We start from the raw sequence: 22,534 nt of genomic DNA, 5'->3' as shown, positions 1-22,534 counted from the left end.
CTGTGGCTGCTTTTTAAAACTTTCTCATTGGTTTTCAACAACCCCATGATATTCTAGGTGTGTTTTTCTTTGAACTTCTCTTTAGTTTCATAGAACTTCTTGTATTGGTGGCTTGATAGTTTTCATCAATTTGAGAAAATTCAGCTATCATGTCTTCAAATATTGCTTCTGCTTTATTTTCTCTTCCCTTTCTGGTATTCCCAATTACCCACACATTAGACTTTGTCAGTGTATCTCATGTGTTTCTTGTACTCTTTGCTGTATTTTCCAACCTTTTTTTCTTTCAAATTTTTCTGTCTTTTTTCCTCTCTTGAGTCTGGATACTTGTACCAACCTATCTTCTAGATTACTAATCTTCTTGTTAATCTGCTGCTGGTAGGCACTTCCTCTTCCCATCACCTCAAATCAAGACACCGTTTTTATCATATCTTTGAAATATCACAGATAAGTCTGAGGAAGCATCTGGCACCTTGCTGTTTCCATAGTTGGGCAACTTAGCTCTTTATTCTCAGCCTGCTGAACTGCATTCCTTTCTCAGAAACATAGATAGAATCCAAAACTTCTCTGATATCCTTGTTTGGAACTTTTGTGGCTTACTGAATCAAAGCAGCTGAATTCAGTACAAGTTCAATGTCATTTCCTTCAAGAATTAACTCACCTTTCTGGGCTCAAGATAATGAATAAGCAAATGCTAGACCTCATCTGAGCCCCATGGGTGTATTTTTCGCCCCAGAAATTTTGGATTTCGATAAGAGAACCATTCTCCTGAATAACAACATGGACGGGGAGGTGAGCGTAGGCAAATTCACATCTTGTAACAGAAGCCCAGGGTAACACCCTTGATCATGTTCTCTAAGTAACTACCCGTAGTGAGAATGGTAGCCAATTCCTTTCTGTTTCTCTGCCATTTGTCAACTCGGAGCCTCTTCTTTTTCTTTCCAAGGAGACAGATCCACATTGGTGCATTTGAAAGTCCTCCACAGGGTTCCTCTGGGGCCCTTCACAACAACAGTGCACCCCTTCAGAGTGATGTTCGCCTTTTCTGGAACATCAGCCATCTGATTGCGGAAAACAGTCCTCACTGTCACAGTAGATGCGGCAAAAGAGAACCTTGTGAGACACTTCTGTCGTTATCACTGCCCAGCTTTTCCGCATTTGTCTCCCATGCCATTTATGATACAGCACATTTCTCAGAGGGGGAAAGATATGGTCAGGTAGCAAGAATTTCCTGTCCCCTTGGGAAAGGAAGAATCGGCCAGACTAAGAGTCCAATTGATATGAGACAGATTAACGGGAGAAAATACAACTATCCTGCATCCGTGGAATCCACACAGGCATGGAAATTCCAAAGACAGGCAAAATGGGGTACATATGTCAATTTGAACCAAGGAAAAGGGGGTTGGGGCCTGGGACTTCAAAGGGAAGGAATGCAATTTACAGGACAATGAAGAAAAGTAAATGGTGAATGTTTGCTGGGTCACTAGAAAACAATGGCACATAGGAGTTAGATCAAACAGACCTTGCTATGTTCCTCCCTGTTCTCCATAACTAGTTCATTTCGTAATGTAGTTACGGGGATAACTTTTTTCCTGGAGAAGGTCCTCTATGAATTCTTTTTTTTTTTTTTTTTTTAGGATTTTATTTATTTATTTGACAGACAGATCACAAGTAGGCAGAGAAGCAGGGCAAAGAGAGAGAGAGAGGGGGAAGCAGGTTCCCCACTGAGGAGAGAGCCTGATGCAATGCGGGGCTCCATCCCAGGACTCCAGGATCATGACCTGAGCCAAAGGCAGAGGCTTTAACCCACTGAGCCACCCAGGCACCCCTCCTGTATGAATTCTTTTAGGCAGTTGTGGGGGAGATAAAGAGCTTTCCCTGATTTTTTTGGGTCTTGATTGCTTTTTAACTCAATAATTTTCATGCCAAAATGACCCATTTTGGTGAGGGGGCCTGCTCTTGGTCCCTAAAACACTACGTTCTTAGAATTTTCCTTCTCTCTGGAATCTTGGCTCCTTGAGTGCTGGCTGTCCGGGCAGCTCTCCGATGTCTTCAAACAGAATTTTCCTTTTCCATTTCTCTAGGCTTTCCAGTTGTTCTCAGCAAAAGGATTAATGTACCCACTTAGACCCACTTTTATACTTTAATGCAGATTTCTCTATACCACACCATCTGGTCTGAAATGTATACTTCAGTTCACATCTTTTTATAGGAAGCAACTGTCTCACCAACCTGCTATCAGTCAGGCATAGGTTTATAACTGGCTTACAGACCTCTGCAACACTGTGGACATATGAAGTGTGAACATTGTAGGGGTGCCTTAGAGCATCATAGAGCAATGCAACTCTTGGTTTTGGGGCTGTGAGTTCAAGTCCCACCTTGAGTGTAGAGCTTACTTAAAATAAATAAATAAATAAATAATTTTTTAAAGTGCAAACATTGTAATTCATGTTTCTTCTCTCCTTTTATTTATTCACATGGGACAGAAGTACCAACACACCCATTCAGTTCAACACCAGGTAGATGCAAATGTTGAGGGAATAACTCTGAGCCCTTGGTTCATCTAATTAAGTCATTGCCCAAGGAAGAAATTTCAGAAGGGTGTCTCGGCTTGCTCTTGGAGCAACACTATCTGTTCTGAATAAAATGGATTTCTTAGAAAAATGTATAAAGCAGATATGGTTTTCTTTGCTGTTTATCAGAACTCCAGACTTAACTGGGTATTGCATTTTTATCTGCTAAACTGGCCACCAGTGTGTATTCTCCCCTGATGGTGTCTCTAAAAGAGAATTGATTCCAGTGTTATAGGAATCTTGACAATGGGAATCATAACTTTCATTGGTCATTAATGCAAGTAAAAAATGGAAATAAATTTCATTTTGAACCCAGCCCCTGACCAAATTAGCTTATCGTTCTAATACTTCTTCTGTTGGTTTTTTTTTTTTTTTTTTGGCTTTTCCAGTTGTGTAATTATTTCACAGCATATAATGGTAAATTAACTTCCTCAACAATTTTGATTCTTCTCATTTTATCTCAGGAGGTACTCTCATGTATGGTAATACCAAAGTGGTTTTGTGGTAATAGTGTTTTAGTCATTATTGCTGTGTAGCAAACAATCCCACACTGACATGAAACAACCATGGATTCTGTAGATGGGGAATCTGGACAGGGCACTTTTTAAAAAATATTTATTTATTTATTTGACAGACAGAGATCACAAGAAGACAGAGAGGCAGGCAGAGAGAGAGAGGGAAGCAGGCTCCCTGCTGAGCAGAGAGCCCAATGTGGGGCTCGATCCCAGGACCCTGGGATCATCACCTGAGCAGAAGGCAGAGGCTTTAGCCCACTGAGCCACTCAGGCACCCCTAGACAGGGCACTTTTTAAGAGTGAATATCTTGAGACACCACATGGCTCAGTGTGTTCAGTATCTGCCTCTGGCTCAGGTCATGATTCCAGAATCCTGGGATCAAATCTTACATCAGGTTCCCTGCTCCGTGGGGAGCCTGCTTCTCCCTCTGCCTCTCCCCCTGCTTGTGTGCTCTCTTGCTCTCTCTGACAAATAAATAAAAAAAATCTTAAAAAGAGAAAAGAGTGGGGGTGCCTATGTGGCCCAGTTGTTGGGCATCTGCCTTCAGCTCAGGCCATGATCCCAGAGTCCTAAGATCAAGCCCCACATTGGGCTCTCTGCTCAGTGGGAATCTGGCTTCTCTGTTCCCACTCCCCCTGCTCATGTTCCTTCTCTCACTGTGTCTCTGTCAAATAAATAAATAAAATCTTTTTTTTTTTTAAAGATTTTATTTATTTATTTGACAGACAGAGATCACAAGTAGGCAGAGAGGCAGGCAGAGAGAGAGAGGAGGAAGCAGGCTCCGTGCTGAGCAGAGAGCCCGATGTGGGGCTCGATCCCAGGACTCCGGGATCACGACCTGAGCCAAAGGCAGAGGCTTTAACCCACTGAGCCACCCAGGCACCCCTAAATAAATAAAATCTTAAAAAAAAAAAAAAAGAAGTGACTGTCTCAACAGAGCAAGGCAGAAGTGTACTACATTGTTATGATCTAACCTTAAAAGTCACAAAGCACTGGGAAGACTGGGTGGTTCAGTCAGTTAAGCGGCTGTCTTCGACTCAGGTCACATCCCACCGCATGGAGCCCCACATCCAGCTCTTGCTATACGGGGAGTCTGCTTCTCCCTCTGCCTGCTGCTCCCCCTGCTTGTGCTTGCTCTCTGTCTCTCTCGTTCTCTCTGACAAATAAATAAATATAATCTTTAAAACAAAACAAACAAAGTCACAAAGCATCACTTACACTGTACTATATCCACTAAAGAAGATTCACAAAAGACCACCACAGAGTCAAGGGCAAGGAGAAAACACAGACTCCCATCCAGTGGTTGGACTGTCAGTCTTGCACTCAAAGAAAAGTATGGGATAAGATATCCTTGAGGCCAGCTTTGCAACATACAATCTACCAAAAGGAATGGCCTTATTGTGTTCCAGTGTTGAATAGCAATTCTTCTACTAAAGGTATTTCACCTTTAAGCCTCAGTTCCAATTTATTTCTCATGGCAAGGAAGTTTCCCTATTCTGATTTTATTAAGCTTTTAAAGAATAAATAATAGGGGCACCTGGGTGGCTCAGTTGGTAGAGTGTCTGACTCTTGATCCCAGGGTTGTGAGTCCAAACCCTGTGTTGGATGTGGAGTCTACTTTAAAAAACATATAAATTCAAAAGTAAAAGTAAAATAAGTAAGTAAATAAGAGATGGTGAATTTTCTCAAATGCCTTTCTGCATCTATGAAGCATCTATTGAAGAGGCATTTAATAAGACAAGAATGAATGAGGTTGTATTTGCCCTCTGAGCTAAGTCTGCAGCTGACCCTGTCGTTCAGGGAGCATTTCTGAGCACTTGTGTGCCGGACCTCTCCTGGGTACTCAGACACAACACTGAACCAAAACAGAAGGGGTTCCAGCCCTCAGGAAGCTTACAGCCAAAATGATCCAGATCCAGTTCAGTGCCTGAAATCTGGCTTTTGTGCCCCCCAAAAATGCAGGAAGGGGAGTAATTCCCACCCTCCCACCTAAATCCCAAACTCAATAACTTGGTCCTGCAAAGTCTCTCCATTTCGGTGACATCCAATCACTGGTCAGAATGTCGTTTGAAGGCGAAGGGCATTTACATGTATAATTTTAGCCACCAGAGGGCAGTCACATTTAAAAAACACTTTCTAACTCCCTTCTCTCTAACTCCCCCTGTCCTCCATGCTATTTGTTAGGCTCCACAAATAAGTGAAACCATAGGAGTTGGGGGAAATTGGAAGGGGAGGTGAACCATGAGAGACTATGGACTCTGAAAAACAACCTGAGGGTTTTGAAGGGGTGGGGGGTGGGAGGTTGGGGGAACCAGGTGGTAGGTGTTATAGAGGGCACGGATTGCATGGAGCACTGGGTGTGGTGCAAAAATAATGAATACTCTTATGCTGAAAATAAATAAAAAATAAATTAAAAAAAAAAAACACTTTCAAAGGGGAAGAAATGACAAACCTAATTCCTTGAAAGGCTATCCTCCTGGGTTCCCAGGTTAGAGTCAATCCCCACGGTGGGATTCTCTCCAATGGAGAAATGGCCCAGCACCCAAACCACTCTCCCACTTCAGGCCTGGGGGATCACCAGTTTATCTCAAGGCTCTGGTCCCTTGAATGGAGGATGATATCATGGAAACTGACATGGACCATCATGACGTAGATCAGAGGGTCTCCCAAATCAAACACTTTAGAAGAAGTTAACTGCATAAGAACCACCACAGGGAGGGGCCAGGGCACCCACACACCCACCTCCCTTCAAGTCCTCACTTAGGAGAGTCGGTCAGTGAGCATTTATTGAGCCGTATCTCCTCAACAACCAGCCCTGTGTGGGCAGGGGTAAAATAGATTTGTTCTGGCTACGGAGAGGGGCCTTGCTTGCACAACCTTATGAGAAAGCAGTAAGGACAGCCCTAAGGCAAAAGAGCATCCAGTTAAGGCATCCCTTCCCTCTGTTCCAGGGGAAGCACACAGGAGGCCACCCAAGACAACAGCTTCTTCAGATGCAGCTTGAAGCCCTGACCTTGGGGTACTGTCAGGGAAGGTGGTGCTTCCGGAAAGCTCAGTTCTTCTCTTTCCTAGCCTAGAGTGAAGGATCTATTTCCAGTTCGGTTTGTTTTGCTTTCTGCTTGTCCGATGTGTTTTATCAGAGCCCCACATCCCCTTCCCCATCTGGGGCTTGAGTAGCATTGGGAACACATAAGCAACAGAGAATTTCAGGCTCTTTCCTACCCACACTCCTTCCCCCTCTACATCAACAACTCCAGAGCCCACCTGAATGAGAAGAGGGAAAGGGAGAAAAATGGTTCATATCCCAACAAATATTCTCCTTCCACGGGGTTGTGACTGCATAAGACCTAGCCCAAGAGTGGCCTAGGACAAGAACCGGAGGAGCGTTAGTTATTCTATGTCCACAATCCCTTTCTGGAATTTCCCAAGCTCTCAAAACCCAAGGGTCTTTCAGAATTCATTTGGCAAAAGTAATCTGACCTGAATCCATCTAGCAGCAAAACCTCACCTGAACCGTGATGCCGCTGATTTTGGTCCATGTGTACCCCTTGGTGTGAGTACTCATGGATTCCATCACAGAAATCCACAATGCTCCATCACAGGGCACAGTCCCAGACTCCACTGCGTGCATCACTGAGTCTATGGTGTAAGCACCTGATTGTCTTTCTCAAACCAAATATTCTGAATTCTGAAACATAACTGGCCTCTAGGACCTGTTTCTATATGAAATCTAGGTTCTATAGCTTATCTCTCCTATTATCTAGCTATGTGACTTTCAATAGGGTGGACAGACCCTAGGGTGGCCCTAAGATTCATGCCTCCTGCATTATGCAGGCCCCATATAATCCCTTTAAGTGTGGGCAGAACCTGTGACTTGCTTCTAAGTAATAAAATATGGCAAAGGTGAAGAAATTTTGAAAATATAACTAAAATCTCAAATCAACTGATTTTTTTTTTTTTTAAGATTTTTTTTTTATTTTATTTGACAGACAGAGATTACAAGTAGGCAGAGAGGCAGGCAGAGAGAGAGGAAGGGAAGCAGGCTCCCTGCTGAGCAGAGAGCCCGATGCGGGCCTCGATCCGAGGACCCTGAGATCATGACCTGAGCCGAAGGCAGCGGCTTAACCCACTGAGCCACCCAGGCGCCCATCAAATCAACTGATTTTTATTTAGTCAAATGGAAAATTATCCTGAGGGAGCCTGAGTTAATCAGGTAAAAACCTTTATTTTTTTAAGATTTTATTTATTTATTTCACAGACAGAGATCACAAGTAGGCAGAGAGGCACGCAGAGAGAGAGGAGGAAGCTGGCTCCCTGCAGAGCAGAGAGGCTGATGCGGGGCTCGATCCCAAGACCCTGGGACCATGACCTGAACTGAAGGCAGAGGCTTTAACCCACTGAGCCCTCCAGGCACCCCAGGTAAAAACCTTTAAAAGAGGGACTAAGTTAGACCTCTGGATAGCTCAGTGGTTTAAGTGTCTGGTTTGATTTTGGCCTCAGTCATAATCTCAGGGTCATGAGATCAAGCCTCAGTTTGGGCTCCTGGCTCAGTGAGGGGTGTCTGCTTGAGATTCTCTCCCTCTGTCCTGCCCTCTACACTCTCTCTAAAGTAAATAAATAAATAAATAATTTTTAAAGAAAGGGACTAGGCCCTTCCTGAGGTCAGAGGGTCTCAGACGTTTGCTTTGAAGAAGCTGTCAAGTTCTAAGTGGGTCTCTGGAGAGGGCCATGGGGCAAGGAACTACGGGCAGCCTTTAGTCATGGAAAGCATCCAGCTGACCACCAGCAAGAAACCTGGGACCTCAGTCCTGCAAACGAGACAAGATGAATTCTGCCCTTGAGGAAATTCTGCCCACAGCCTGAGAGCCTGGAAACAGATCTTTCCCCACTTGAGACTCTGATGAGACAGCAACCCCAAACTGATACCTGGATTCCTGGATAGCAAAACTGGGAAGTGATGGACCCAGCTAAGCCAAACCCAGAATCCTGATCCATGAAAACTGAGCTTGTAAGTGTGTGTTGTTTTAGTCCACTCGGCTGTGGTCGTTGGTTACGCAATACAGAGAACTAACACAATGGAGACATCCCTTAACGTCCTTGGGCTGCGGTTGTTTATCTGCAAACTGGGCAAGTGTTTTGTCACACCTAGCAGCATTTCCAGCTCTAGCTTTGGAGACTCGATGTATGGGGTAGATGCTGGGGGCTTTAGTGTTGCGGGGAGGAAGAATAGTTTCCTTTGTGGGTGAGCAGATGCGGGGAAGGGGCTGTGGATGCCAAGACGGTGTGCCGTTGAGGCTTCTGATGCACAAGAAGAGAAAAATACAGGCAGCTGAGAACTCAGCGAGTCCCCAGTGACCCGGCTGCCAGGCTGGACACTGACCACAGCTGGCATCGCTCCGGGCTGCAGGAGCGATCATCTTTCCGAAGCAGGAAAAACAAGCATCCTCTTTCCCCTGCTGTATAAGGGAAGCTTCACCACCCTGGGCACCCGCCCCCATCTCTGTCAGTTTAGGAAGGGGCAGAAGATTTCCTCTCACCCTCTTCATCTCCGGGCACCTAAAGTTCTTGGGCTGGCAGCCTCAGGAGCTGACCTGGGGAGCTCATGGGGAGCTGAGTCAGGGAGGGCATCGGGTTTCCTGTGAGCTCTTGGCAAAGCCCAGACGGAGGTGAGGTTGTGCTTCTGAGCTCTCCCACCAGGCCAGTCCATCATTCTCCTTGCCTTCTACACTCCTGCTGCCTGTCACGGGGGGCCCCAGACCACTAACAAGCCCCAGAGGTGGCGCATGAACCGTCTGTCTTGCCTCCCCCAAATCCTCCCTCAGACACAGCTGACAGGCTCCTTTGACTGGCTGAAGCAATTGTCCCTTATTAAATTCTTTAGGGGATGATCTCATTAAGCCTTGTTATGGGTCACTTCTATTTCAGGGAGAATAAATTTGCTGGACTCTTTCTGTGTGCAGCTAGTTAATTGAAACCTGAAGTAGGGGGGTGGGGGAGGGGGAGGGACAGGCAAGGTGGTGAGCTGGGCGGGGGGAGTGTGGGTAGGGGAGCAGTGCAACTGGCTGGGTGAGGAGCTAGGAGCTGATGGAAGGAAGAGGCAGGGGGTCCATGTGAGGGGGACCGATAAGACGGAAGACACAGGCCCTGAAGGGGGAGGGGAGATAAAAACAAGCACGCCCTGCAGCCTGATCTGCAAGATAGCCTCCTAGCTGCCTCCCAGGCCTCTGTGCTCAACCCTGCCTGACACATGAGTCCAGACCAGCATGAAGCGATAAGGGTCTAGGCCAAGATGTGGCAACAGAGATGGAAAAGAAGGAGATGTGAGAGGACTTGGAAACCAATTTAATATGAGGACAGAGGAGAGGAAAGTGCCCAAGATGACCTTGAAAGATCTTTGGAGAATGGGGACGAGTGCCAGCAAACAAGACCAGCAGAGTCCTCAGATCAATACCACGCTCACGGCTCTATCGTGTGAAGAATCCCTCTTCACCCAGTCTGAAAAAATGACTGTGCCCAGTCTGAAAAAATGACCGTGTCCAGTCTTCTGGCTCCTCTGCCATGATGCACGCGGGCAGGAAACATGAACTGAGTACCCACCGTGGACAGGCCCCACTGTCGGGCACTGGGGAGGCAAATATAAACAAGCACACTGCCCAGGCCAAGAGACTCCAGCCCTTTCCAAGCAATTAGCCCTTCTCAGAGTGTTATACTTCAATTCCCTTTTCAAACAGTTGTGCTGATCCTCAGCCTGGGCCCTTGGCAGGAGAGGGCATAAAGACAGAGGAGAGTTTTGTGTTGGGGACCTTAACATCAAGTGAACTTGGTATGGCCGAAAGATAGGTGGCTGCTGAAAGACAAGTGGCCCCAGGCTGGTGCCTTGAACTTGTGGACCTGGCTTCCTTTACCTGTAAAGGAGGGAGGGTGTTAGGTGATTCCTGGAAACTCTCTTATCTTTCTTTCTTTTGCTTTGTTTCATGGATGGGCAAGTGCTGTGACAAGTCTGATTTCTACAGAAGTGTAGGGTTATCCTTTATTCCAGAAAACGATAGTAATATGAGCACCCACAGAGTGGGTGTGGAGTGTGACATGGAACCTATATTCCCTATTCCTTGTGTTTCCATGTGGGTGGTTGCATTGGGCCGGTTCTTGGAGTCTCCCCGGTCTCTCTCTCTCTCTCTCTGGAAGAAAGACATCCGACTGAAAAACTTGAGGGAAGGAGCTGAGCATGCTGCACTAAGACCAGCTTACCAAGTTCACATGTTGAAGCCCTAACCCCCCAGTACCTCAGAACGTGGCTGTATTTGGAGATCAGGCCCTCAAAGAGGGGATTAAGTTAAAATGGAGTCATTAGGGTGCATCCGGGTCCTCAACCGCCCGCCCGTGTCCTTAGGAGCTTAGGACACAGACCACACAGACTGAGGAGAGGCCATGTGAAGACACAGTAGGAGGGAGGTCATCTGCAAACCAAGGAGACCTTAGAAGAAACTAATCTTGCTGACGCCTTGATCTTGACCTTCCAGCCTCTGGCACGTAAGGAAATAACTCCCCGCTGGTTAAGCCCCCCGTGTGTGATACTCTACTATGGTAGCCCTTGTGAACTAATACAATATTCTCTTTAGGACTTACCGGCCTACAGGGATGTATACTCAGAGCTGTTCATGACCAAACCTGCCTTCTGGGGGAGGGCTGAGTCTGTCCAGGTCTGTCTGCTGCCAGGTGAATGTCTGTCTGCAGTGCCTGGGGCATATCAGAAAGCCCCTAGGGATGGCACATGTGTACCGCGTCCTCCAATCTAGTTTGTATCTACCATTAAGTTTACCATAAAGTTGACATTTAAATGTTCCTCTGCTTCCCGTGTCTTATTTCCCAGTTGATCCCAAACTAGAGGAGAAGGGGCAACGTTAATCATTGTGCCTACAGCCCCACCCCAGAAGGAGAAGGCAAAAGCACCATAGCCCATGTTACACATTAAAGCCCTCTCTCACTGGTGCCCTCACCACTCCCACATGGGCACTCTATATCCAGGCCCACTCGTTCCCAGCATGGCCTAGCTCTTAGATTCCATTAGGACACCCACCTATTACAACTTTCCTCTTCTCTACGCTGCAGAATTCTCTTCATTCTTCCAGTCCTGGCTCAGAGGTCTCCTCCTAGCTCAGTCCTCCTTGGGGCTCAGGTCCTACCTGTATCTTTCTCATGTCAGCGCCCATGACCCGGTACATATTTCTATTATTTTGTCATACCATCCTAATGTTAGGTGGCCACGTGTCTGTGTTCTCCACTAGGACAGTCTAGGCTGAGCACTGCACCTGGAAGGACTTCCTGGTCACACCTGTGTCCCCAGTGCTAGTTTGGTGCTTGGCTCCAGAGCAGGTGTCCACAAAGTGCTGGAGTATGAATGAGTGGCAGGATGACATTTTGACATATTAATCTGTATGTTTCTCATAGTTTTCCACCCCACCCCTTCTATTTCAAGTGGACTGGCCTGTTGGTAATTCCTCCATTTGGGCTTAGTGTAAAGCAGAAGAGCCTGAGTTCAATAACTTCCTGTCCTTTGAAAAAAATCTAAAGTCATTGGATTTCGTGTGTGTGTGCGCGCGCGCGCGCATGCGCGCTTGCATGGCCTGTGGGGAAAGTGTGAGGGGTAAAGAGGGGAGATGGCTTTTGAAAGAGAAGAAATCATGTAGGCCTAGAAGGGGAGGGAGGTGTGGATGCCCTCACCCTTGCACAGCCCACCATGATGGGGGTGAGCAGTCCTCCTTTAATGGCACGGGAGCAAAGATTTCTGCTCCCTGAAAGGATGCAGCTGCCTCCCATCACCAGGCTTTGGCAAATCCTGTATTTGCATGGGTGGACGACAAGACCTCACCCAACCTTGAGATCTAGAGTCCTAAGTGGGGAAGGGAAATGAAAATTCAGCAATGACTTGGGGCACCTGGGTGGCTCAGTCCATTATGCATCTTCCTTGGCTTGGGTCATGATCCTAGGGTCCTGGGATTGAGCCCCATGTTGGGCTCTTTGCTCAGTGGGGAGTCTGTCTCTCCCACTCATTCTCCATCTGTGCTCTCCCTCTCTCAAATAAAGAAATAAAAGCTTAAGAAAAAAAAAATTCAGCTATGACTGACATGTTCTTTCCTGCCATGTAGGGACCTTGGAGTAGAAATTAAATTGATCTCTAAGACATAAAGAAAGTGATGTTTCTTACGTATTTGAGTTGGGAGGACTAGATTATCATCCACCAGAAATGAATTCTGGATCCTCTAAGTCCTGAAATGTTTCTCCTTTTCCCCCTCTTCTGACCAAGAAATTTGCCAAGGTCTGAACTGGTCCAGAACTTAGCCCCTCGTTCCCTCAACTATTGTTTGGAGTGTGGTAATTTGGGGAGAGTTTTATCATTCTCAAGATCGTGTGGTGACTCAACCTCTCAGCAGCCTGGGGAAGCCCCAGAAGGTGAATCCTTCAGCCATTGGATGTTCCCTTCCAGAGACTAAAGGTCCCAGTAAGGAAAATTGTATCCTTCCTCCAGTGAGGTTGGAGAGAAGTGCTGCTTAAGGTCAAGTCCCATGCGTGGGAGGAAGAGGCACCTAGGGAAATGACCCCAAGTGGGTAGGGGCTGGGGGTGAGGCTATGTGGGACAGGAAGGATCCCTCTATCCAACACTGGGCCACTGGGAGCAAGGTGCCCAAGAATGCCATGAGATCAATAGAACTCTTTCTCTTGGGCCCAGCTAGTCACCTCTACTGCAGTTAAGACCTCTTAGAAACCACAAACATCTCTCTTCCATCTTTAGCCCCTCTCTCATCCCTGCTGCCCACCCCCTACCTTGGTGCAGAGCCAAAGCTTCCATGGGATGGTGTGGGAAAGAACGTCTGACTTCGTCACCCACACTCGGTCCAAGGACATAGCATCTGTCTCTGAGTTGGACCGGGGAGGAGAATGTATGTTGAGAGGAGGCGAGCAAACCAGCAAAGAGAAGAGGAGAGGCCAGGTGGGAACTGAGTTGGTGGGACAGAAGAGAGGAAGGAGAGCTTGGGTTTGGCTTTGGGTCCCTCCAAAACAGAGCCTGAGACAAGAGCTGACATAGAGGTAGTTGATTGGGGAAGCTGCTTGGGAACAGAAGGAAGGGACTAGGAAGATTGGCACGAGGAAGGAGGGAGAGCCATTCCAGTGAAGCCTCCCACCCTGGTCTCGGTGGAGACCGAGTATCTCCATGGCCTGGCTGTCTGTCTCTGAGGAGCACTGCAGAAGGGGTCACAGAATTGTCCATCTGATGGAAGGAAGATGAGACATTTACCCACCGGCTCTGGCCTCTGCTGGTTGAGTGTCCCCCTCTGGGCTGCTGACTCCTTCTTTCAGATTCCTCTAGTGTCGACTATCTGCCCCAGGAGGAAAGGCCCAGGGCAAGAGACATTAGCACACAGGGAAGGGGGTTGTGGGGCGGGGGATGGGTGGGTGGGAACACAATGCAAGAGCGAGAGTGAAAGCAGAAGATGCAGCCAAAGAATGGAGAGAGAGGAAGGGAAAGAGGGCTGGTGATGGGGACAGGAGGACAAGATGAACACAGGTAGTCCCTGTTTGGGGGAGAGCTACACGCCCAACAGAGGCATCATGGGAGCAGCTGTAGACCCTCTGCAGAGCTCTGAAACTGGCTGGAGTGAGCCCTCATTGTCATCTCCTTATCTGCTATGGGACTTCAGCAGGTACAAGGGAGCCTTGGCAGTAACTGGACATCCCCACCCCTGGCAGCCAGGAGCAACCTCTTTTGGGCCTTCCAGGAAGACAAACTGTCTCCTTAGCGTTTCTCGCTCTTCTGGTTCAACAACATCGACTCAGGCGTTCTGGCTGAAAACACACCTCTCCCAAGAGGCAGACTGATGGCATATGATTATACAAAAGGATCGTGACTTGCCAGAATGGAGCAAGCCTCCTGCAGGTCTTGTGGCAATGGGAAATCCAGTTTGGGGCATGGTGGTCACCCCTACTCCAAACCTTCAGTGTTGAGCAGATCTGAGAGAGGCTCTTGAAACTTCTGAAGTTTAGAAAGGTCTGGGACATTTTATATCTGTATTCTACCTACACTGTAGACCCAGGCTCTTCCTACCATACAGTAGGACTCTTTCTACACAGCACTGACCTTTCCTTCTCTGATGTATTATCATTCTACTAATAATCAATAACCAAGATTGATCTCTCACCTGTTTTTTTTTTTTCTTAAAGATTTTATTTATTAGTTTACTTGACAGAGTGAAGGCACGAGAGTACAAGCAGGGGGAGCAGCAGAGGGAGAGGGAGAAGCAGGCTCCCTAAGCAGGGAACCTGATGCAGGGCTCCATCCCAGGACCCCGGGATCATGACCTGAGCTGAAGGCAGACGCTTAACCAGCTGAGCCACCCAGGCACCCCCTCAACTGTCTTCTTAATATTCTTTTCCTTTGAGTTATTCTTGTCTTCTTTACTTGTAAATTCTAGAGTTTCTTAGTTCCCAGTACACTAGAACTACAAAACAGCTGGGGTTGAGGCCCAGTAAGAATGTATAGATGAATGGGTGTTAGACTGGTCCTCCTAGGCTGTCAGATTGGTATGATTTGAGAATTAGGAAAAAACTGGCTAACCAAAAATATCTCCCTCCTCCCAGCTGACTTGCCTTGTTGTCTGAAATTCCTATCTTTTTTTTTTTTTTTAATTTTATTTATTTGACAGAGAAAGATCACAAGTAGGCAGAGAGGCAGGCAGAGAGAGAGAGAGAGAGAAGCAGACTCCCCACTGAGCAGAGAGCCCAATGTGGGACTCAATCCGAGGACCCTGAGATCATGACCTGAACTGAAGGCAGCAGCCTAACCCACTGAGCCACCCAGGTGCCCCTGAAATTCCCATCTTTTATGTCACTCCTTGAAGGCTTCTAGAGAAGCACTTATGTTAGTTGGACAAAATGCCATCACCTGGGAGAGGTCATGCGTTAGTCAGCTATCACTCTAGTAAGAATTGGGTTCCTTAATTAATTGTTATTAAGACGTGGAGATGAGAAGCCTTTGAGATTGAGTCCTAGGGCAGGATGTTTTGGTTGTCAAAGGTGGGGAAGACAGGCAAAGAAGGCTAAAGTCCTGGGGCCTTGAGTGGTGACGGCAACAACGCTGACTGGGTCAAGGAGGGTCCTGGCTGTAGTGAGCACAGACACACCAAAGAGATACTGATTTTATGGCTTGCCTTAGGTAAGGTCAACGTGTACATCCCACGAACAAGATCTTAGTTCTCTGCAGGCAGGGCCTGCCTAGACACCTCATACATCCCCCAGACTGACCCACAGTACACACGTGTGTGTTCTCTTGGGTGACAGAACAGAGCCAGCTTTGCACACACACATCACTGCGTGAGGCCTCCCCATCCACTGCTCTTTTGCCCTTCTGGTAACTTGAAGGACTTACAGCAAAAACCACAAGCAGGATGAAAATGCCAGAGCAGCTCTACTGAGTGCTTTAAGGGACACATTTCTCCAAACAAGCAAAATTAGCTGAACAAAAACTCATTTTTCTGCAAAATATAAGGGTGATCTCTAAGGCCTCCCTCCCAGGCCTGCTGGTTACTCATGGTTTTCAGTAAATGACAGTAACTCTAGAGGAGGGAGGTCTTTGGAAGTCGCCTAGTGCTTGCTGGCCTGGCTGGGGAGGGCCCTCCCAGTCTACTGCCCCCACACAGGTTCTGGAAATCTCTGCTTTGTCTTTTTCCCGGGGGCGCCCCATCCTGTTTCCCAAAGCCTGGTGCCTTTGCACTGATTCCTCAAGAGAGGGGTCACATGAGATACTCTGCTTCATTTCATTTTAGGTTATTGTTGCTGCTGTCAGTCTATTGAAGGACTTTAATGAATGCTTGTATTGTTCTCGGGCTGGAGCCTTTTTCAAATGATCAGCACATTATAAAACACAATAATGAGTCTAATTCCCACCCCCCCAACACACACACGCACGTACCCGCAATGGCATTGCTAAGTCCCCCAGATATGTACGGTAGTGAAGAGTCTGGGATTTAAGTGCAGCAGAGCTGGGTTTGGCTCTGACTCTTCTGTACAGTGCTGGTAAGCTTGGGCAAATCCATTCATTCATTCATTTGTTTATCCAGTAAGTATTTATTCACCTCCTTGTGTTAGTCATATAATCTCTGCAAAATGCTATTTAAAAAAAAAAAGATTTTATTTATTTATTTGAGAAAGAAAGAGAGAGAGAGAGAGAGAGCAGGAGCATGAACAGGGGGAGGGGTAGAGGGAGAAGGAAGCTCCTTGCTGGATCCCAGGACCCCAGGATCATGACCTGAACCAAAGGCAGGTGCTTAACCGACTGAGCCACCCAGGCGCCCCTCTCTGCAAAATGGTACCAATGCCTGCTCTTACTATCTTTCCCAGTTGTTTAGAAGAGCTAATGAAATCATACTTATGAAAGATCCTTGGTAAGCTCTGAACACACTTGTGTTGTTGACATTCATCAGCAAAAAGTTTAAAACAAAACTGGAGGGGTGGGGTAGGAGGACCCAAACCACAACACTCCATACATCACTTGTGCTAGAAATACACCTGTTCCACGTTGTCTGATGTGCCCTGTATGTTGGGAGCCTAGACTTTCCTCAAGCCAGACTTTGCCTGGCATACCTTTCTCTCCATCTCTGTCCTTGGAAACCCTGCTTTCTCCAAGGCCCTAGCTGAAAGCTCCCTCTTGGCGCAAAGTCCTTCTTGCTCTTGGGAATTCATTTCTTCCTCCCACATGTCCTTCCTCTGCTTTGGGCATGTTGTGTCCCACTTGTGAACTACTGTAATTTGTTTCTAGATGGAGCCCTGTTACTGGACGGACAGCCGTGCTCTGGAAGGAGGTGAGAGGTGTTCTTTTCCAGGAATCCTGGCTCTGCCCTTTCAGCTCCTGTGACCTTAGGCACACTGTCTTCTCTGGGCCTCAGTTTCCTCTTCTGTAAAACCTACCTGTCCTTGCTTACTGTGGGGAGGATGAACGAGATACCACGTGTCAAGGTCCCAACACAGCGTGCCTTGCTTTCAGTGGGTGGGCTTTCAATGGATGGCTTTTAAGTAAAACTGAAGAGCATTTGTACAGACTTCGGTGAGCTCTCCTGAGATACACATAGAGGAGGCGCCCACTTAGTCAGTGCAAATGAAGAACACTGGGACCATCTCTACACAGGATTTGGTACCTGAAATATCCCCAGGAAAGGTGAATTCCTCCTCAGAGGCACTCCTTTATGTTTCAGTACCACTGGGAGAGGCAAACATCAAAGCGCTCTACTTCCTCGGGTGCTGGGTGCTGGCAGCACTGACCGCCCGCGAAAACAAGGAGACTCCGCAGGGAAGGGAGGTGAGGAGTCTGAGGAGAGATTTGTTAGGACTGGTCTTGCTTAACATAATATGTATTTAAAACCAAGTATGTTGGGACGCCTGGGTGGCTCAGTTGGTTGAGCAGCTGCCTTCGGCTCAGGTCATGATCCCAGCATCCTGGGATTGAGTCCCGCATCGGGCTCCTTGCTCGGCAGGGAGCCTGCTTCTCCCTCTGCCTGCCATTCTGTCTGCCTGTGCTCGCTCTCTCTCCCTCTCTCTCTCTGATAAATAAATAATAAAGTCTTTAAAAAAAAAAAAAAAACCAAGTATGTTAATTTTCAGTCAAAGATCTTTGGGGGTCTTAACAATTCACCTCAATTCTGACATGAACTTCCCTGAGTTCGTGCAGACCCCACAAGCGCCCCCACCTCAGATGCCAGGAGCAACAGGAGTCCCCAGGCTACCCACACTTAAGCCTGGCAGACCCGGGATTTGGGGTTCCTGTGACTCTCCCAATAGTTCACTAGAACACCTCACAGAACTCAGGAGAGTGCTTTACCTATGATTACCGGCTTACTTCAAAGGCTACAACTCAGGAATAGCCAATGGAAAAGAAACATGGTGGAAGGGGGGATGGGGGTTGCGCAGAGCTTGAATGCCCTCCCCGGGAGCGCCACCTTCCCAACATCTCAGTGTGCTCGCCTGCATGCGCTCTCTGTGAATCCTACCATTCAGGGGCTTTTATGGGGTTTCATGAAGTAGGCACGATTAATTAAATCAGTGACCATGGGTGACCGAACTCCATCTCCCGCCTTTCTCCCCAGCCCAGAGTGGGGGTAGGGCCGAACTTTCCAACACTCTCCTCAGGAGGGGAGGTCAGCCCCCATCCTGAAGCCGCCTGCGGGCCCACCCAGAGACCCCTCATTAGCATAAACTCAGGTGGGGTTGAAAGGACTTTCCTAAGAATGACAAAAGGCACTCTTATCACTTAGGAAATTCCAAGGCTTTTAGGAGCTCTGTGCCAGGAACTGAGGACAAAGACCACACAGTTTTAATCTTGCCACAGAGCCCCTGATGTTGTTCTTACTTAAATAGCACAGTTTTCAGAGCTGGAAAGGGGAGGGTGAGGGACTGGGGACCTAGTCCATAATACTGGTGTTTCCATGGCCTCCCTGTTTGCTTCCGCCTTGTCTCCTGTTTCCATCCCAAGGGTCGTTGTCCTCCCAACATCCCAGGGGCTTTTCCGCCCCCCCCCAAGAGGCTTTTCTTTCCAATCCCAGTGTGTCTTCGGAACTGTCCTATCCGTTCCCAACAAGGAAGGTCCCTAGGGCTGTGGGCCCTTACCTTCTTTCTATAATGTTTGCCTTCCTTCTACTTCAACAGGAACCAGACTGAGTCTTTCTGGCTCTCCCTGCCCCGGGGTGCGTTCGGTGTGGGGTCGATTCCTTGCCAGGTTGTTCTTGGGCAGGGAGGATCTGCTGTCTGAGGTCTTGAGAGTAACACTCAGCAGAGGGGGAGACACCTGCTTCCCTGTTAGCGCTGAAGGAGCGCAGCCCAGACTCACCTGCAGCCCCCACCTCCCCTCTGGCCGTCCCTCTCCTCACTCCTCTGCTGTCCAGTCACTGGCAGCTTGGCGCCAGGGTCGTTGTCCCCCCAGCATCCCAGGGGCTTTTCCACCTCTTACCCCTTTCCCCACCAAGATCAGCTTCTCTGCATATTTTCTCTCAGTCACAATTATTGGCTTGCTCTTTCTGCCATGCTCTGTGCTGGACACCAAGGGAGCTCAGAAGAAGGAGGCCTGAGCTTTGCCCTCAGGGCACTGGCTCTCTTCTTCCTTTGTTACAGTGGTCAGGCCTTCCCTCAGGGATCCCTCACCGCCCTCAACTGCCGGCCTATCTCCTCCCAGCCTCTCACCCACTTGGCATGTGGCACCACTTCCTTGTCTTGACATCCCTTCAGGCTTCCATGTCTCCCTGGCTAGATGCTCCGTGGACTTCCTCCATTCACACCCACGGATTTGTGTCGGCCACAGAAGAGGGCCCCGAGGCTCTCCCTGGTGAGTCAGGTAGGTGAGGAGGAAGAATGCATACAACAGGTACACAGGAGGGCAAATGTTATGAAGGGAACAAACAGTTCCTGAGGTGGGCAGTGGTGTGCTGGTCTGATGGCGTGTCTGAGCAACCTCTTGCTCCTTGAACCCTGGAGGTCACACAAGGTCAGGTCCTGAGTCATACAGAGCTACTCCTTACATTGAAAAATGAGAGGACAACACACACTAATTGAGAAATTTTAAACTGCCTGTTGCATTTATTTCCACTTTTTTTAAAAAGGATTTTATTTATTTATTTATTTGACAGAGAGAGAGAGAGAGAGAGAGAGATCACAAGTAGGCAGAGAGGCCTGGAGGGGGTGGGGAGGAAGCAGGCTCCCTGCTGAGCAGAGAGCCTGATGCGGGGCTTGATCCCCAGGACTCTGAGATCATGACCTGAGCCGAAGGCAGAGGCTTAACCCACTGAGCCACTCAGGTGCCCTTATTTCCACATTTTAATATAAGCTATAGACTTCGCATATAGAAGGGGGTATCGCTGTTTGGAAAGAGGGTTGGGGAGCCCAAGACAGAGAAGCCTCACATGCCACCCCAGGGAACGGGGGAGCTGAGGGGAGGCGTCCCCTCCCAGCCACCCTCGGCCCCGAATGGCTCCACTCTCATGGCCTCTTCTGCCCTGGTCCCTTCTGGTTCCACGTGAACTTGGGAGCTGAATTGGCAGCATCACTGTACTTAACCAGTGAGTCTAGGTGCCTCTGGAAGGTGCCTGCCTGTCCGGAGCGTTACCAGCAGAACAAGGGCCTGGTTTGTGGAGTGTTCTCTCTGAGTCAAGAATCCTGCTGACAGCTTTACATACACAAGTCACCTCACTCTTAGCCCTTACAAAAGGCTGCAAGGTGGTGTCAGGAGTGTGATGCGGTAAACTGGTAAGGACCTTTGTGCTTGGCAGGGTTACTGAACCGCCCAGGGGGTCACTGCTAGAGGGAGGCAGAACTGTATTCCAAATTCAGCTCTGTCATATTCCGGAGCCCCTAGGGCTGATAACCATGTGACCCTCTGCTACCTGGAATCCTTAAAATGTTCTGGATGGCCTTCCGCGTGGAGGGCATAATTTAATTCCGTGGAATAATGCTCTGAGGCCAAGCAGGTAGTGTTAATTCTGGAGGCAGTGACTTGTCTGAGGTTACGGGGACAGCGCAGGACAGACTTTCAACAGTTCCCCTTACAGTGTATACTGGGAGATTGTAGTGAATGCTGGTCATGCTGGGGTTGGAGGGTAGAGGGCTGGGTGGTTACCCTGAGGGAGGGGTAGCCTGGTTCTTAGCAATCTAGAAGAAAGAGTGGAGCAGCCCAGACCCACAGATAAGGGTTCTGTCTCTCCAATCTCCCATTCTCCTCATCTAAAGAATCACCCTAATAGTAATGTCCACCTTACAAAAAGAAATGGCAGAAGTAACCAGCTTGGTCAGGAGGGAAGGGGCTATAGTCAAAGCAAGTCACAGGCCAGCCACACTCTGATGCTACTGTTCAGGTCAACATTTCTAACAGGCACCTGCTGCAGGCCCAGACTCAGTGCTGGTGGTGCACCAGGTTTAAGCAATGACCCCAGAAGAGTGTTTCAGACAGGGCTGGCCTTGGCCTCCAAGACTTAGGACAGAAGTTGGGAGGAGAACTACAGCTCTGTTTCAGTTGTAACACTGCAAGTAGGCTAAGGGATGGAAATGTTTGTGGGATGGTGTCTGCGAACACAGGGATCATGTTCAATTTCTGGTGGTGACAATGGGGCGGAGGGGGTTGCTAGTGATGTAGATGGAGGGGGAAGGGAGGCTGGGCCAGGCTTGTTGCATGGAGATGGGATTTCAGGAGTTTAGAGAGCTGAGCATGCCCTGCACTTGAGATTCTGGGAGACCATTTGGTATCTCTACAGCACTGATGAGATAATACTGTCAAGGAGTAATTTTAAAACCGAAGGTATTAATCCACATTTACTCTTTCATTTCAAAGACTGCAGGTGTGATCTTCATAGTGAAATTTTCTGTTTTTGTACTGAAAGAGCCTGGGCTCTTATCACTACCCCACAACTTCTCCAATTCCTTGAGGACTAAGGTAGCACGGAAAAAAGTGAACAAAGGGATGAACAAGTGAGTGAAATATACATAGACAAAATGTGTATCGGGCACGTGGTGTAATCTCAGTGCATTTCAAAGAGATGGGTGTGGTAGAGGTTGGGAGAGCAAGGCCTAGAGTTGGACTGTTTGTGCTGGAGTCCCATCCTGCCACTCCTGATGTGTGACCTTGGGTGGGTCACTTTAACCATTCTGGGCCCCAGTTTCCATTTTTGTCACCTGGGGCTGGTAATGGTCCTGAGCTTATAGGGTTGTTGTGGGAATTAAATGAATAAATCCATTTAAACCCATGCTACAGTGCCTGGCACACAGTGGGCATTCAAAAAAAGTTGGCTAGTAATATAAAATTATTTTATCAATGTACTCGTTTAATCGTGGAAGGAAAACTCCCATGCTTGTGGGCAGTCAGCATAAATGAGTGAACTGGGGCAGCTGAAGCACCTGGTATGAAGGGTAGTGTTACCCCAGGTGCCAGCACGGCTCCTGAAAAAGTAAAGACCTCTTACATTTTCTCCTCAAGCTCTTATTTATTTATTCATTTACTTCTCAAAACCCTGACTTTGGGAGCACCAGCTAGACCTCGAGTTGCGTTTTTGTTCTCCGAGCCTTCTGAGCCCTGCACGGGCCAGGTGGTCGGCGCTCACTTCACCTTTCCTCCAGGTCCCGCGTACAGCACGTTCCTTTCCATCGCAGACCTGAAGGGAGGGCCTCGAGAACTCAGAGCACCCGGGCGCGTCCCGCTTCCCACGGTGAAGTGCAAAAGAGAGGAGTGACTCTGCAGAGGTGGAATTTGGGGCGTTGGCAACGCGCGGAGGGGCGGAGCCGGCTCTCCCGGCGGACCCTGTCTCACCAGCAGGTGGCGGTCTATCGGCCAGGCTGGCAAGGTAGCCGACCAGAAACTTGAACGGGATGCTGATGCCACTGCAAGACGCGCACAGCGGAGTCTCCTCGAGCCGAGCTGTCGTCAT

The 22,534-nt window shown here is 48.2% G+C and overlaps 1 pseudogene; it reads right to left on the bottom strand.

Annotated features, from left to right (window-relative positions):
* Positions 1-494: 494 nt before the first annotated feature.
* On the bottom strand, positions 495-22,534 carry LOC116571472 (annotated as a pseudogene).

Source organism: Mustela erminea, chromosome 13 (assembly GCF_009829155.1).
Source record: "Mustela erminea isolate mMusErm1 chromosome 13, mMusErm1.Pri, whole genome shotgun sequence".
Lineage (NCBI taxonomy): Eukaryota > Metazoa > Chordata > Mammalia > Carnivora > Mustelidae > Mustela > Mustela erminea.
Note: the sequence above shows the minus strand (reverse complement) of the source record. Positions and strands in the feature narration are given on the sequence as shown.